The sequence below is a fragment of the Trichoplusia ni genome, chromosome 9 (assembly GCF_003590095.1).
Source record: "Trichoplusia ni isolate ovarian cell line Hi5 chromosome 9, tn1, whole genome shotgun sequence".
Lineage (NCBI taxonomy): Eukaryota > Metazoa > Arthropoda > Insecta > Lepidoptera > Noctuidae > Trichoplusia > Trichoplusia ni.
This window is the reverse complement of record NC_039486.1, coordinates 1,835,770-1,849,942: the sequence shown is the minus strand read 5'-3', so window position 1 is coordinate 1,849,942 and position 14,173 is coordinate 1,835,770. Positions and strand designations below refer to the sequence as shown.

At 32.3% G+C, this 14,173-nt stretch overlaps 1 protein-coding gene across 1 annotated transcript in view; it reads left to right on the top strand.

Moving 5' to 3' along the window:
• Nucleotides 1-3,525: 3,525 nt before the first annotated feature.
• LOC113497560 (protein dachsous) overlaps nucleotides 3,526-14,173 on the top strand; it is a 288,878-nt gene continuing 278,230 nt past the window's right edge. The window contains exon 1 of the mRNA XM_026877148.1: nucleotides 3,526-3,704. The gene's annotated coding sequence lies outside the window, so the exon portion shown is untranslated. The remainder of the gene's footprint in view (nucleotides 3,705-14,173) is intronic.

Below are 14,173 nucleotides of genomic sequence, written 5' to 3'. Positions count from 1 at the left end.
GGATGGATGAATAGTAGTAGTAACCGCTTATTTCTTGAGATATAAGGTTTTAGAAGGCACTGGTATACTTTGGTAAGGGTTTGTGTCTAAGATTGTAAATGATGTGGTTATGTAAAGTATTATTTTAGTGCACCTAATACTTAGTCTTCAAAGTGATTACGTGATACCTAAATCTTACTTTTCGCTTACGATTTTGATGCCTTTTGTATATTTGAGTTTATCGATTTCGAAAAACCAACTTCTAAGAAATACTAATATTTTCAGAATTTTCTTGTGTGACCAAGGCACATGTCGATGTATGGCTACTCCATACATTGAATTGTCTTAAAATCCTAACAATCCTAAAATATCATAAAAAAAATCTTAGGTATGAGACAATTTTGTAATTTTCCGGAGGGTTGCCAAGTATTATTTTACAAATATTGAAAGGTATCGATCTTGTGCCAATAACAATCACGTCGGTTCCATCTTTGTCTTGTACGATGTCTCGTAATCGCTTGCATACGATTTCTTCGGCTTTGGCGAGTGGCTCTAGACACTACCTCATTCAAAGGTAAGATAGGTTTAGGAATTGCTTGTTCATCTCAAAAGAGCTTTATATTTGCAATTTCCTTTTGTACACACTGTTCCCATTTTTAGGCTATTAGAAAAAAGTCTTAAGTTTATATTTTTATGATTGATTCAAAGTCGCCAAACTTGATTGTCTCATCTATTAATCCTAATCCTCTCCGTCCATCAGACAGCGTGCTGCTGGGGAGCGCTGGTTCTTCTCTCGCAGCAATAGCACTTAGGAACAGGGCCGGATCTAGGGGTCCAGGGGCCCCGAGGCCTCGAGGCAACAAAGGAGTGGGGGCCTTTGGTTCAAGTTATTTTCTTTCAGTGGAAAATTTATCGAGCTATTTTTTAGATGTATAGTGTCAATAATGTGGGCTTCTAACGTGGTTTCATATGCTTTTTTATTTCATCGGGATTGCTGGTCCCCTAGTCATAGTGGCGGGCCCCTGTTCATAGTGGGCCCCTAGGCACTGGAATAAAGTGCCTTATGGATAATACGGAACTGCTTAGGAAGCGGTAAAGGGTGGGACACACCCTGCTGTACAATGTAATTTGACCTTCAAAAAGTGCTACTTATACCCTAATTTGAATGGATGTCTTTTAATTTGATTTGATCTTGAAAAAAGAGGTTTTACATCAACTAAGTACATTACTCATTGACAAGAAAATCTAATAACATGCAGTTACATTAATCCGCCGTTTAAAGCCACAATCATGTACATTTTTAATTAACTTAGGAACGAGTTATTCAGCTTAGCTTATGATCAATGTATGAGAAGATGTGGTCAATTAGTATCTAGGACCGTACACGTGTTAGGACCTTACTGAGAGTGGTAAGTCAGTGGTGAATGTGTCCTTTTAGAAACAAATTACTTCCTCATGGTTGTGTCTGGTTATGTGACTGTATTAGCATCGTTTGAATTCAATTATAATTGTTGTTTCTTTTGAGTAACAGCTAGACAAAATACATATCTTTTGGTGATGCGTTCTATGTCGTTTATCGTAATTCGAAATTCCTTTTTCTGTACAGAGTCCCTTTCTCTTAAAAAGGTATTGTTCAATATTCTGTTTAATACACGTTTAGGATATTTTATGTTCAATAATTGGAAACAGCGATCGTAGATTCCAAATATGAACCATTAAAATTTGTCAGTGGTGTTTTTGAAAATTTTGAACAGGATAACTTCGTTTTATATTTTTCTTTGAATTATTGTCTTTAAGTTAGGTAATAAAAATTGCTTTGGTTTAGCATTAACAATCCGCGTCGCCACTTATACTATTATTAAACAATTTTTTATCATTCAAAAACAAATCATTTATCAGGAAAACTTTAAGCCTTTAAACAGGACTCAAACCTATTAGGTTACAGTTCAACACACCAGTTATAGTTAACACCGAATGCTCGTCCATCCACGGCTTGCTCTATGTATGCTAAAAACGTATACCGACCGACTCAACATCGTCCATACAAAAGACATCAACGCGAATCATGCACTATCACAAAAGTTACTTAATGAAATTAACTACATTTTTAATTGGAATTATTAGTATAGATGTAATGTAACACCTCTGTCTACCCTTTCGGGGAACGTGATGATATATGAACTGAATTAAAAAGATAAATTGTTCGTAAAACGATGAAACACACACCCTTCGTTCTTTGCCTTTTTTCGCCAAACATCGACCGAAATATAAGGAAAAAAATCTAAAGTAAATTGTTTGGATTTAAGATAAGATCGCAGTCAATGGCAGATTCATTCTCAATGACAGGAACATGGTGATGTAGCTCGACAAGTTCATTGAAGGGCGAACATGCCTTAAACAAACTCTACATTTAGAGAAAAAATAAAACTAATTCACTACAAAAAGATTCCTACGAAAAGAAGTGTTTAAATACTTATGTATGAACTAGTAAGTTTCATACTTGGACATATTAAATCGATCGATATAGGAATGAGCAGAATAAAAATTAAAAATAAAGGAACCCTAGTTTAATACATGTAAAATTCTGTAGTTAAGTTAAAAAATCCATTGATATAGTTTTAGCTATACCCTACGCGACCACTTTTATTACTATATTTTATACTATAAACCGAGAGAATCTTTTAAAGCATGTATGGATATGTAACCACCGAGAATCGAACCTAAGGCTTCGCACAGTTATTTAAGTGTTAAATGTTTTCCAGTTCCCAGCGCAATAAAAATAAGTTTATGTGATCTCAAACTAATGTTCGCAAGAAATAAAGATCAAGAAAAAGGCTTTAGATTTTCCCTTTTTGTACAATACAGCAAAAAACGTAATGCATTTTGTGAAAGAGTTTAACAGTTCAAGATTAACGTTTAATTGATTAAAGTAGACATTAACCATTGTAAACAAGTTTATGAAGGCTTATATCTTATAATAGGATAAAGGGCATAAAATATCATGATATATATATTTATTAGCAACAACATGATAGCCAAGTAGCTCTTGAGTTTTATAAGGTATGTTTCTTACCAGTTACTTGAAGCATTCCGAATGAATAAATGTAGGTATTAGTAAAGTATCCGAAATAATAAGAATTTTTCGTTGCGTAAATAACACTGAATGAACGAAAGCCAATCTCAACATAACTTAGGAAAAGCCTAGGCAGAAGATTGAAGACTACTAAAGCTCAACAACACATTAACGCCCAGCGCAGTTGGTTTATTCATAGATGGTAATTACTTACAAGTATGCGAGCTCACTTACATACGAATACTAAGAAAAGTCATTCAATTTTTTTTACAAAAAAAAGTTAAAGAAAAATTCGTAATTTTCGTACCCCGAAAACCAAATACAAATCCAACATCTATCAACATTTAAAGTATCAATCGTCGAAACCAAAGAACGTAGAAATTGGCGCTCAAAACGGTTGAACGCAACCTGTTTCCTTACCCCCCTCCCCCGCCCCTCGCAAGGCGTCCCCGCCAGTGCCATCAGAGCCTCCGTCGAGCTCAGTTGCGCGCGCGCAGATCCCGCAACGAAAAAAAAACACGTTTTTCTGTGATACATATTTTTTGATCAGTGATTCTCGGATTGCAGTGCAGTGTTTTATTTAAATCAGTATATTTGTGTGAAAACAGTGGTACAGTTATGTTACAGTGATATTGTGTGACAGATTTTGGAGGTAAGCCTTTTGGTTAGGAATTAGTATCAATCTTAAGCTCTCTTCGTTATAAAAGCTCGTAGTAGAGCCTATTATAAAACGGCTCGCGATATAAGTTGTGGGGAATGCTAATGACATTTCTTACAGTTATTCTCATCTGGACTAGGAATAGTAGGGCCAGTGATATATAACGCTATTAAACACGGGTAACAGAAGCTCTACACTAGGTTTATACCAAGCATTAGGGGTTTATCACATAGATAGAGTCGACTAGGTGTCTATACATAAAATCCGCGCCACAATATAACTCTACCTTTAATACCCGGCAACATATTTCCTAGAAAGTTGGTAGTTAAGCGTAGGTTTAAGTCTCTACATTATAAAGTCACTTACAAGTCATATAACTAGTATTATGCCCGCGGCGTTGTCTACGTTTCACAAGTCATTTGTTAGTGTCGGCTGATGTATGGTGATACGAGGTATTTTATAAGTCATTATAATTTGCATTACACTTTAGCTTCATTTTTGCTTTAAAGCAACTGTAGCTTGATATAAAGTGGTTTATTCTTAGAAAATCTAATATTGAGATAAAAAAACGTATAGAGTCAAGTTATTTCTAGCAATAAATTCATCATCAATGTAATATACACATGGATACAAGAAACAGTAAAATATAGAGCCTTGAGGAAAAGATGGCCAAATACTTCGGCTTACCCCATTTAAGAATGATAAGCGTTATTATACCAATAACTACCTGTTGCCTACGGTGGCCTGCATATTTGTCTGAAAATTCCATCCTAAAACTCACCTTAATATTGTAGAGTAGCAAAATACTTTAAGCCGGTGTTTTTGAATCCAACAAATGAAACTCGTTTGTAAAACAGCAAATGCCTTTAAACTTTGGATGACAGTAAAACATTTTTTAATTAAAAACCAATCGCTTTTATTAAACAATTTCTGACCAGTTTTACTAATGTTTCGTACACTAGATTGACAGAGAATTGTAACTGGAGTTCGAATCTAAGTTTATTTGTCATTTTTGACAAATTCAGATATTTTATTCTCGAGTTTTAAATTGTAGAGTCAAAGTAGAGACAATTTTTAGTATGACAACGTTTTTTAAAAGACCGTCAGTGATCTTAGGAATTCAAGATAAATTACCTAATACAGGATGGTTATAGAGGACTTGTAAGACTGATGTCTAGGTTATGAATATTTAAACTTGTATAAAAGGTGATGCGAAGGCATGCAGGTGTAAAGTGACACGGGTCCATCACACGATAGTTTTATTTCGAAAACTATTGGAGTTATAAAACTTGTCTAGTTATTAGCTTTATGGGAAACTGTTATTCCATGTAATTAACGTCTATTATTTCCAATTGTAAGGTTCTAAGTACTAATTATTGTATTTGATTTGTTTAGCTCCCGATTGTCTTGCGTAGATTTGGAAAATCTATTGAATTGAAACACATCATTCATCATAAACATCTTTTTTACCTTACTGGAGTCAACATTTCCTACCGGACTACTATAAACTTAGGAATCGCTTCACTTTTGAAATCCAGATAATTATTTAAAGACTTGAATCTTGACTGAGTATTTCTTGTAAAGGGCAGTAGGTATTTTATCGATAGATTTAAAATTTTTGTCTAAGATTTGAGACTAACAAGACATGACTCTTATGAAATAATTCTACAGCAACATCCAAAGCCTGACGTAAATTTAAAAAAAGTATTGTCTCACTTTGACAGTGACATAAAATATTATGTAAGCGCATTCCATACTTCGCATTCGCTAAGCTTAGAGTCTAAGCTATAAAGAAAATTAAATTTAAACATTGTATTTTTGTAAACGTCTGGTCGTAAACTAAACATTTGTTAAGACTCTAAATGCTCTATCTTTGTCATCCGTGCGAATCAGAATGTTTAAGTTAAATAAAAGCACATTTAGCAATAAAATAAAAATCTGAAGCTTTTTCCGTTTGACTCACACACTCAAAGGCTTTCTCGAATTATAATTTTTGATGTGTTAAAAAGTCAAATTATCAAAGAGAGATTAAGGCTATATAAAATCACGCTTTGTCCAAAAAGTGCGGAAGAAAAACATGCGGAACCGTGAACACAGTCAGTACAAATAATTACGTAGGTCTATAGATTGAAATCCGCTATAGTCTTTTAAAAAATAAGCGCAAAAGTCACAAAGGTACACTTTTGTCGGTAAGTATAGCGTTATGTTATACAACCTTATTGTTTCCTCCGATAAATAATCTTACCTTACACACGAGCACCTCAGGAGCTTGTCTTTAAATTTTCCTAAAGATCTCTGGTGGTTGTATTAGAATATTGCTACGAAAATAATAATTTTCACATTTGAAATATGTAGGTTTGGTCCAGTAAATAAGTCGAGTAACAAATGATTTAACATTGAATGTACTATTATAATAACAATTTTCATGAGTTAGTATTACACAAAATACTTTTAAGTTTCTGCTTTATTTGAAGTCGGCTTCGAAGCCGAAAACGGCTTTGATTTGACCGGAGACGAGACTTCATTAATTCGTATTAAAAGCGACAGATTTAGGGATTCTAAATGCAAAGAAAAAATAAATTTAGTCACTTTATTATTAAGAACCAAAACGAAAACAGACGAATTAATTTAATAAAGTGTTAAACGTTTAAATTAATATAAAAACGTGTCTAAAATTGTTTTATTTTACACAGTTGTTCTAACTTTAATGGAGAAGTTGTGTACAAAAATAAAAAGGAAAATGGTTTCGTATATTTTTTATTTTTCAAAGTAATATATATTTCTATCGTTTAAAGGACGTCTTAAAGGACGTTGTGTTTATAAAATATTGATTTTATTAAGTCACTTTAACAATGAAATTCAATTAAACCATTTTAGCAACGTGTTAATTATATGACTGAATGAATTAAAGATCAAATTCCAATTTAAAAATGTTAAAACATATCAAGTTAAAATTAAACGAAATCCTCTATATTCGTGAAATGAAATGAAATGAAATTATTTATTCTGCAAATAGGATACTTTTTTATCACTTTTACATGTCTTTTTTGAGAACGATGGAGCCGACATTTCTTAGCTGTCGTAGCAAATAATAACCTCAATTCTTAAGTCGGTTAAAGAGAATACTTTTTAAAAGTACATAGATTCAAAAGACATCTGCGTACAACTGGGCGGGTGATACATACAGCCTGATCACAATCAACTGAATACAAAGACGTAGTAAACGTGTATGTATGTATGTATGGTCATTGTATGGCTTTTGTGTTTTGACGCGGATATATTAAATAAGGCTTGTTGAAGTTTCACTATGAAATTGATACAATGTCTTTATGGGTAAGAAAAAAAAAGAGCGGTCTACATTCGATTTTCGAAATTGGAAAATTGAATGAGTTATTATTAATTTTGTACCAGTGTTATTAGACTTCAAATTGAAACTGTGATTTTGACAGTTTGAACGATGAATTTTGAATAAGGAAGAGTTTTATTTTTCTACAGTGTAGAGATAGATTAAAAATCATCGTATAGATAATAATATTTAATGTTACATCTTGGCTATTATATTCAATGTTTTAATTTTATACATTACATAAAGAGAAATGGATATAAAAATAATATAAAAATATATTCAAGTTCAATATCCAATGAAATTATGTATCTTATGCCATAAGTGGTGTATTGAATAATATATTCGAATTAAAAAAGTTGGGGGGACTTTATTATATTCATAGCATTAACTTTTTAGAACGGTATTAGTTTTGGATTATGCAAGTTTAAAAAAAAGTAAGTTCACGTATTTGAAATGTTAATATAAAATCCAATTATCTTCAAGTAAAAAATTGTCTGTTTGAATGTTTATCGTGGTAATGGCACTTTACAAGGCGTGAAACGAAAAATTAAATTCATTGCCTTCACTATTTGTATAAATCAGCATTTAGTCTTCATTTTTATTAATGATAAGTTCTCCTCCATTGGTTAAGTCAAAAATGTTAACAATTATTTATCGATAATCAATATTCTACTCTGCCCCTACCACACAGTAAAGATTGATTTACTGGCCGTGTCAGCACAACAGTTCGAAGTTGGAATTATTAAGAAATAAAACTTTCAACATAAAACCTTTTTTTGAAATAATAATAATTACATAACCTAAAATTCTCACATTGAAAGTGTCTCAAAAATCCCTTTGGAAAAAGTGCATAGTTGGGATTGGCGCGTCCCCTGGCTTCGCTCGAGGCCTGATATAACTCATTCGCGCATAGTTTGTGATCACGGTTGGGATTCCGAATTTTTGATGTCCGCCGCCGCGCGGTAGGCGCGTACGCAGCATTTTTGACGCTAATTCGTTTAGAAATCACTCGTTTTTCGGTGTGTTTTTGTTAGTTGTTATGGAAAAAGCTGTTTGATGATAAAAAGAGAAAATTACATTGAACAAAAGGGTAAAAATTTTATTACTAAGCATTAATTTATTTTTATAACTTTCACTGACCTATTTTTTGTACTACAAGGGCTTTTAATACATAATTTCTCTCTTTCCAACCTATAAGTAGCAAATACCAGCAAAAAATTTGAAGAAATCGGTATTCTAGAAATCATTTTAAACTATTATTATCACTAAAAACTGGATATTTAGCATGTTTGCTTTTTAGGTTTCCGCCGGCTCATAGTGTCAGTGACCATGTCCGTTTGAAACTCTCGTCTATCCTGTTGATTTTAAAGGCTTTATTTAAGGGTAGGCAGTAGTGTTCACAATATTATTCGGTTATTGATATCTCATTGTCTGACTTTTTCAATTCTGGAGATTGAATTATTTATTGGGAATTATAACTTTACTTTATTTTCTTCACCCATAACTTTGCAAATTTTCATTACTTTGAGAGCTAATTATTTTTCATTGAACTTGAATTCAATTTTTGATCTGCATGTTAGTAGGAATCGGAATAATTAATGTTCTATCCCTTTCTAAACAAAAAGAAGCTTCATTAAACAGTGACGAGATTAATATATTTTATATACGACTATTTTTTAAATGAATAAAGCTTCCATAAACCCATTTCAATGCTATGAAAATCCAACATCGTATAGTTACATAGCCATCGCAATATGAAAAGCACTTCAAGCATTTTACAACCTAAGTTTATTTATAAAAATAATTATATGTAGTTTGAACAATCTCGCTAGTCCCACAATATTTTAATTTCGCGTTTTATGCATGTGAATGTAAAAGATAAATGCAAAGACTGTCATCTACATTTTGAAGTCTTTCCCACGGAATGTAAAGAAGTAGTGGAAGTTCTACAATACGGTATTATTCTAATCTCGGTATCGCCAAACTTTTTCGCTTTTAGATTCACTTCGCTCTATGTCATCTGTCAAATAGTTTTTTTTTTCCTGGCTCTTCTGTCAAATTAGATATTTTTAAATTTGCTTCGTTGCTCAGAATATGACAACTAATAGAAAAATGTATCTTGCACATGTAGTTTTAATTGTAAAATAATAAATGGCTTTAAATCTTTCGGCAAGTGACATTGAAAATGAATGAAAATTACAGATTCCATACATTTGAGTGACTATCAAATATAGTCAGGCTAAAGAGGTTTTAATTCTTTAAGTTGATCCTCTTCTCACAATAGTGACACTGCCAATACAGCGTCAGTGGTGACAGTGCCATTTCCTTCTACTTTCCCATGTTCCGTGGTCATCGGACATTAAAACTAAGTTTTTACGAGCGATCCTCCGTCGGCTTGGTAAGATGCGATCGGCTTGCGATAGTAAATATTATGTGGCTTTAATTCTGCTATGTAGATACGTAATACATACACATTTTATGTGCGTTGTGATGGAAGTTTACCTTAAAAGCTTTGAGTTTAGTTGAAAAGGTTATGAGTCTTACCTACCTTGTATATTTGACTCCCTCTTGCAGAAGAGAAGAACAGTAAATTTTGAACGTTTTCCTTCTGCCTACTACTACCTATTAATTTTGTTGCGGGTTTCAAGACAATCCATTTATTGGGTGCTTTTTATCGGTTATCATCTTTGATCCCAGTTAACAAGGGTAGCAATAGAGAAACGGTACAAAAGAAGACTAAAAGAAACCAAATTGCTTGGAACTAAGCTAACTAAAGGTAACGCAAATTGTTACCCAATGTTCTATTATAGGTAATTCACTGAATTCTAGGGGTTCTATATTAACATAATTCCATTTCTATACAAAATGGAATTCTGTCAACGACAAAATATAAATATCTACAAATATTTCCTTCGCTCGCCTTAAAGTTAAAAATATAACACCAATACACGCGTTCTATTTTCATTAGATGATAGTACTTACTTTGCTCGAGTTCCCGCGCTTTTGATGCAGAAATTGTACCTTGAACTTAAGCTTGAAAATAACGACATGTAATATAAAATCAGGATTACTTTATAACATTGTATTTGATGTAATCGGGTAAGGTTTTCTTGTAACAGAACGTTTACTGAGAGTAATTTTTCAGGCTCAGAGTTGTTGTTGGAGAAGAGGAAAGAGACAACGCTCTACTAGGAATATATCGGCGTCTCTATTCCACAACTACATTAGCTGGCTTAGAGCCGATTTTTCAATCGCCAGATAACTTTTATTCGACGAATATGTTTGACGTTTTGACAGCTTTCGTATAGAAAATGTCAAACGTCCATATTTATTCCTCTGATAAAAGTTATCTGGCGATTGAAAAATCGGGCCTTAAAGAATTAGTGGTTAGTTCTGAGTCAATATGCAGTTTGAAAGTCCCATGGTCTTTAAAAAAAAAACATGAATTTGTAACAGGATAGGCGGTATTTAAAAAGTAAACCGAATCTGTTCGAATTAAAGTGAAATAATTAAGAAAGTTTAACATTAATAAGTTTTGTTTTTAATGTCATATGCAACTTGTATCTTGGTGTTATCTTTTAATATGTTACAGTTATTTTTGTACTGCCAACTGTAGCAGGGCTGTTGCAATAATTAAGTAAAAACTTAGTTTCTTGATTATTTTTACTTAATTAAAAGAGTGGACATTTGGTTGAGCGCAGATTTATGAAAATGAATGATTTTAAAATATGTAGATCATATTATATTTTTTAAACATATTTGTAGTATTATTTGTCTCTAATGACTCAATAGGACCACAGTCCTTACTGAATATATGCTAACAAAATAGTATAAAAGCTATAACGATAAAATTATCATAAAACATATATTACTAAAACAGTAGGTACTTAAACGGCTATTTATTTAAATTACAGTAGGTACGCAATTAAATAAATTTCGTAGATTTATTCCGATGAATTATAATTACGTCGAGTTTTCGGTATTTACGGTTGGCAACCCTGGCGCTTCTATATATGTGATGACAGTTTTATTATGAACTGAAGTTTTATACATGAGTATTAAGTTAAGAATTTTAATGCTTACCAATTTGTGAAGTAAATGTATGTTTTTTTCTTGACAACTCGTTTAAGTATTAAAACAAAGAGGTTGTGTTATAGTCTCTTGCGACTTAACTATGTAGATATAATAGGCCTGGGCCCCAACTCTGCTATTTACAACGGCCGATGAATGAATGAAATTTGGCTCAAAATGGCAATTTTCGTAATTTCTAAACCATTTTTCTACACAATAATTGTAAACTCAGTTCGGGACGGTACACTCAAGGTCAATACAATTAAGTTCCAATTATTGTAGTGGCAAAATGCTTAAGAGAATAGGAATAATTTCAAATTTAATCCAATTGCCATTCATTCATGCGCTATTGTAAAATAGCAGAATGGGGGCCCTGTTATAGCTTAGTTATACGATATTCCAAAATATAAGAGAGATGAGAACTCTAAACTTTAAAGTTTTGTCTCTAAAGTCTAAAGATCTTATATTTTTTATTTCAAAAGTGTGTGGATAGTTAACACCATGGTTATTTATAGTAAAGTTCCAGTTAGTTACAATGTTGCAAAATAAATTATTGTTGTAGACGATACTGGAATACAAGTTATGGTAAAAAAACCTTTACAGTGACATGCTAGGTATAAAGCCATAGAAAAGAGAGAATTAGTTTCTCCATAGCAAATAATATTATTTTTTGTTTGAGAGAGAGAGAAAGGGAGAGAGATTTAATCTACTCCTACCTTTATTTTAAGTCTTAGTTCAATATCCAACATGACTGGCCTGTTGGCGTAGTGGTTAGTTGCTCTGTTTGCTATATCGGAGGTCGTGGGTTCGATTCCTACACATGACAAATGTTTGTGTGATGATCACGATCATTGTCTGGATCTGTCTGGCTATTATTTATCTATATTATGTATGTATTTAGAAATATATGTTTACCAGTTTTCCAGTACTCCTAATACAAGCTCTACTTAGTTTGACACTAGATGGCGTTGTTCGAAATTGTGGCTTACTATTATTATATCATTCTTTAAAGGTTTAAATGATCTTCGGGCGCATATTAAGGGCAGTAGAACAAACAATTACGCTTTAAATAATATTATTACTAAGTTAAGTGTTGTCTTTGTTGAAAGCTTCTCAAAATTTACACAGCGCAGGTACTTTGACAGGTAGGTTTTTTTTTAATTCGTCCCTTGGCTTGGGATATTGTGATTATGTGATTTGCCCTTAAGAGTAGTTGTAAAGGAATTCTGGTTTAAGAAAGTGTTGTATTTTTGTTCGATGTTTCAATAATAATTACGTAACAAAATTATTACTATTTAGAATAGGGAGTGTTGTTGGAAAAGTATTAATTTGATAAATCATAAATATATTGACATATGGAATTAAAACTTAAACAAATAATAAGTGGAATTAACTTTACCTAATATTTCTATAGGAAAGAATATTTAAACAAATAAAGTATGATTGTTTTATACTTTTAATAACATAACCTAGTTCTATCACATACCTACAAGTTAAGATAGATAATGACTACTTCACCAGGTAATAAACCCAAAACCTCGTGCTCAAAAGTCCATCGTGCCCATTTCCGGGCTACATCGGATAATGACGTCACCACAATAAAAAAAAACATTGCCACCAACGGATTAGTCAACAAGTTTTATAACTATAACTAAGAAACACTATTTTCTTATCTTTTAATTATGTAACGAAGTTGTATTAAAATATTTTTATATTCGAGTCTATGACTATTATAGATTTTGATTTATATCCAATTAGTTATGTTCCAAAATAGGTAGTCTATAACATTTATTGTTGTAATGCAGTAGTTTTAATTAGATCTATAATAACAGTTTACAATTTCTAGTTTGTCTACGTTTTTGTTACAACCTTCAACTCAAGTTGTGTAACAATTTGTACTAAAATTCTAACTGACATTGCGCAACTTTTGTTGAATACTGTACTCTCAAATTCTTGGTTACAAGACGTGTTGGGATTTTCAGACAAGTATCAACTTTACGATACTGATAAGACTTGTATGTGGGATGGCTTGCGTTTACTGTGCCTTTGTTCGCATCCTTTAGGCTTACAAAACATAGGATCAGACAAATAGTTGAAAGACAAATCGATGTGTGTAGTGTGTAAAGTTTTCTTGCACTTTGAACTTTTGTTCACAAATGTGATAAAGAAATAAAGGTAACATAAGTTTGTAAGTGAGAATTAAAATGTGTTTGCAAGTCGGACTTGAAAAACGGAGGGTTGCGAGTCCAACTTGCAAAAGGTCAAATAAGGTATAGAAAACCAAATTTGCAAAAAATCTATCGTAATAAACGTTACGAATGACATTACTTATTGTACCATAGTCAAGAAGAAAACAGTTTAAAAATAATAAATAAATAAATACTAAATAATATATAAAAAATAAATAAATACTTAAAGCTGCAATCAAGACGATTAATTATATAAAAATACAAATAAATTACAGTCCAACGAGTGTCATAATATAACTAGTAAAATATACAACATAAATTCGTTCGAAGGAGTTAGATATAACATATAAATATTCATACTTAATGATTACGAGTGCCCCTTTATAAACTAGTCTAGCAAAAACTAAGGGCCAAGGGCCTACCATAATATCTTAGAGCCGCCGATGCTGTTGTGGAAGCGAGATAGACCGATATACGGAGTAGAGCGCCATCCCTTTTTCACAAGTGCAAAAATGTAGATGTGTGAGTTCGTGGTAGGTCTTGAGAATAAATGTTACTTTATATATGGTACTCTACACCATATGTTCGTGTATTTGACATAGTCTTTAAGCCAAAGTCATAAGGTTCATTTTAGTAGTATATTTGTTGTGGTACTGACTGTACGAGTGTGTTATAATTATAGTGTTTATGCATCATTCATGAAATTTCCTTTGGCGGATAAGAAAAGGTAGTTTAAACGATGTTAATAGAGGCTGTAAAATGTTGCCATATCGCGGTATACTGACGTATTGAGAGTACAAATGTATTGACACGTATTTTGTTAACATGGTAACACTTTTGTGGGAGATTGTAAAGTG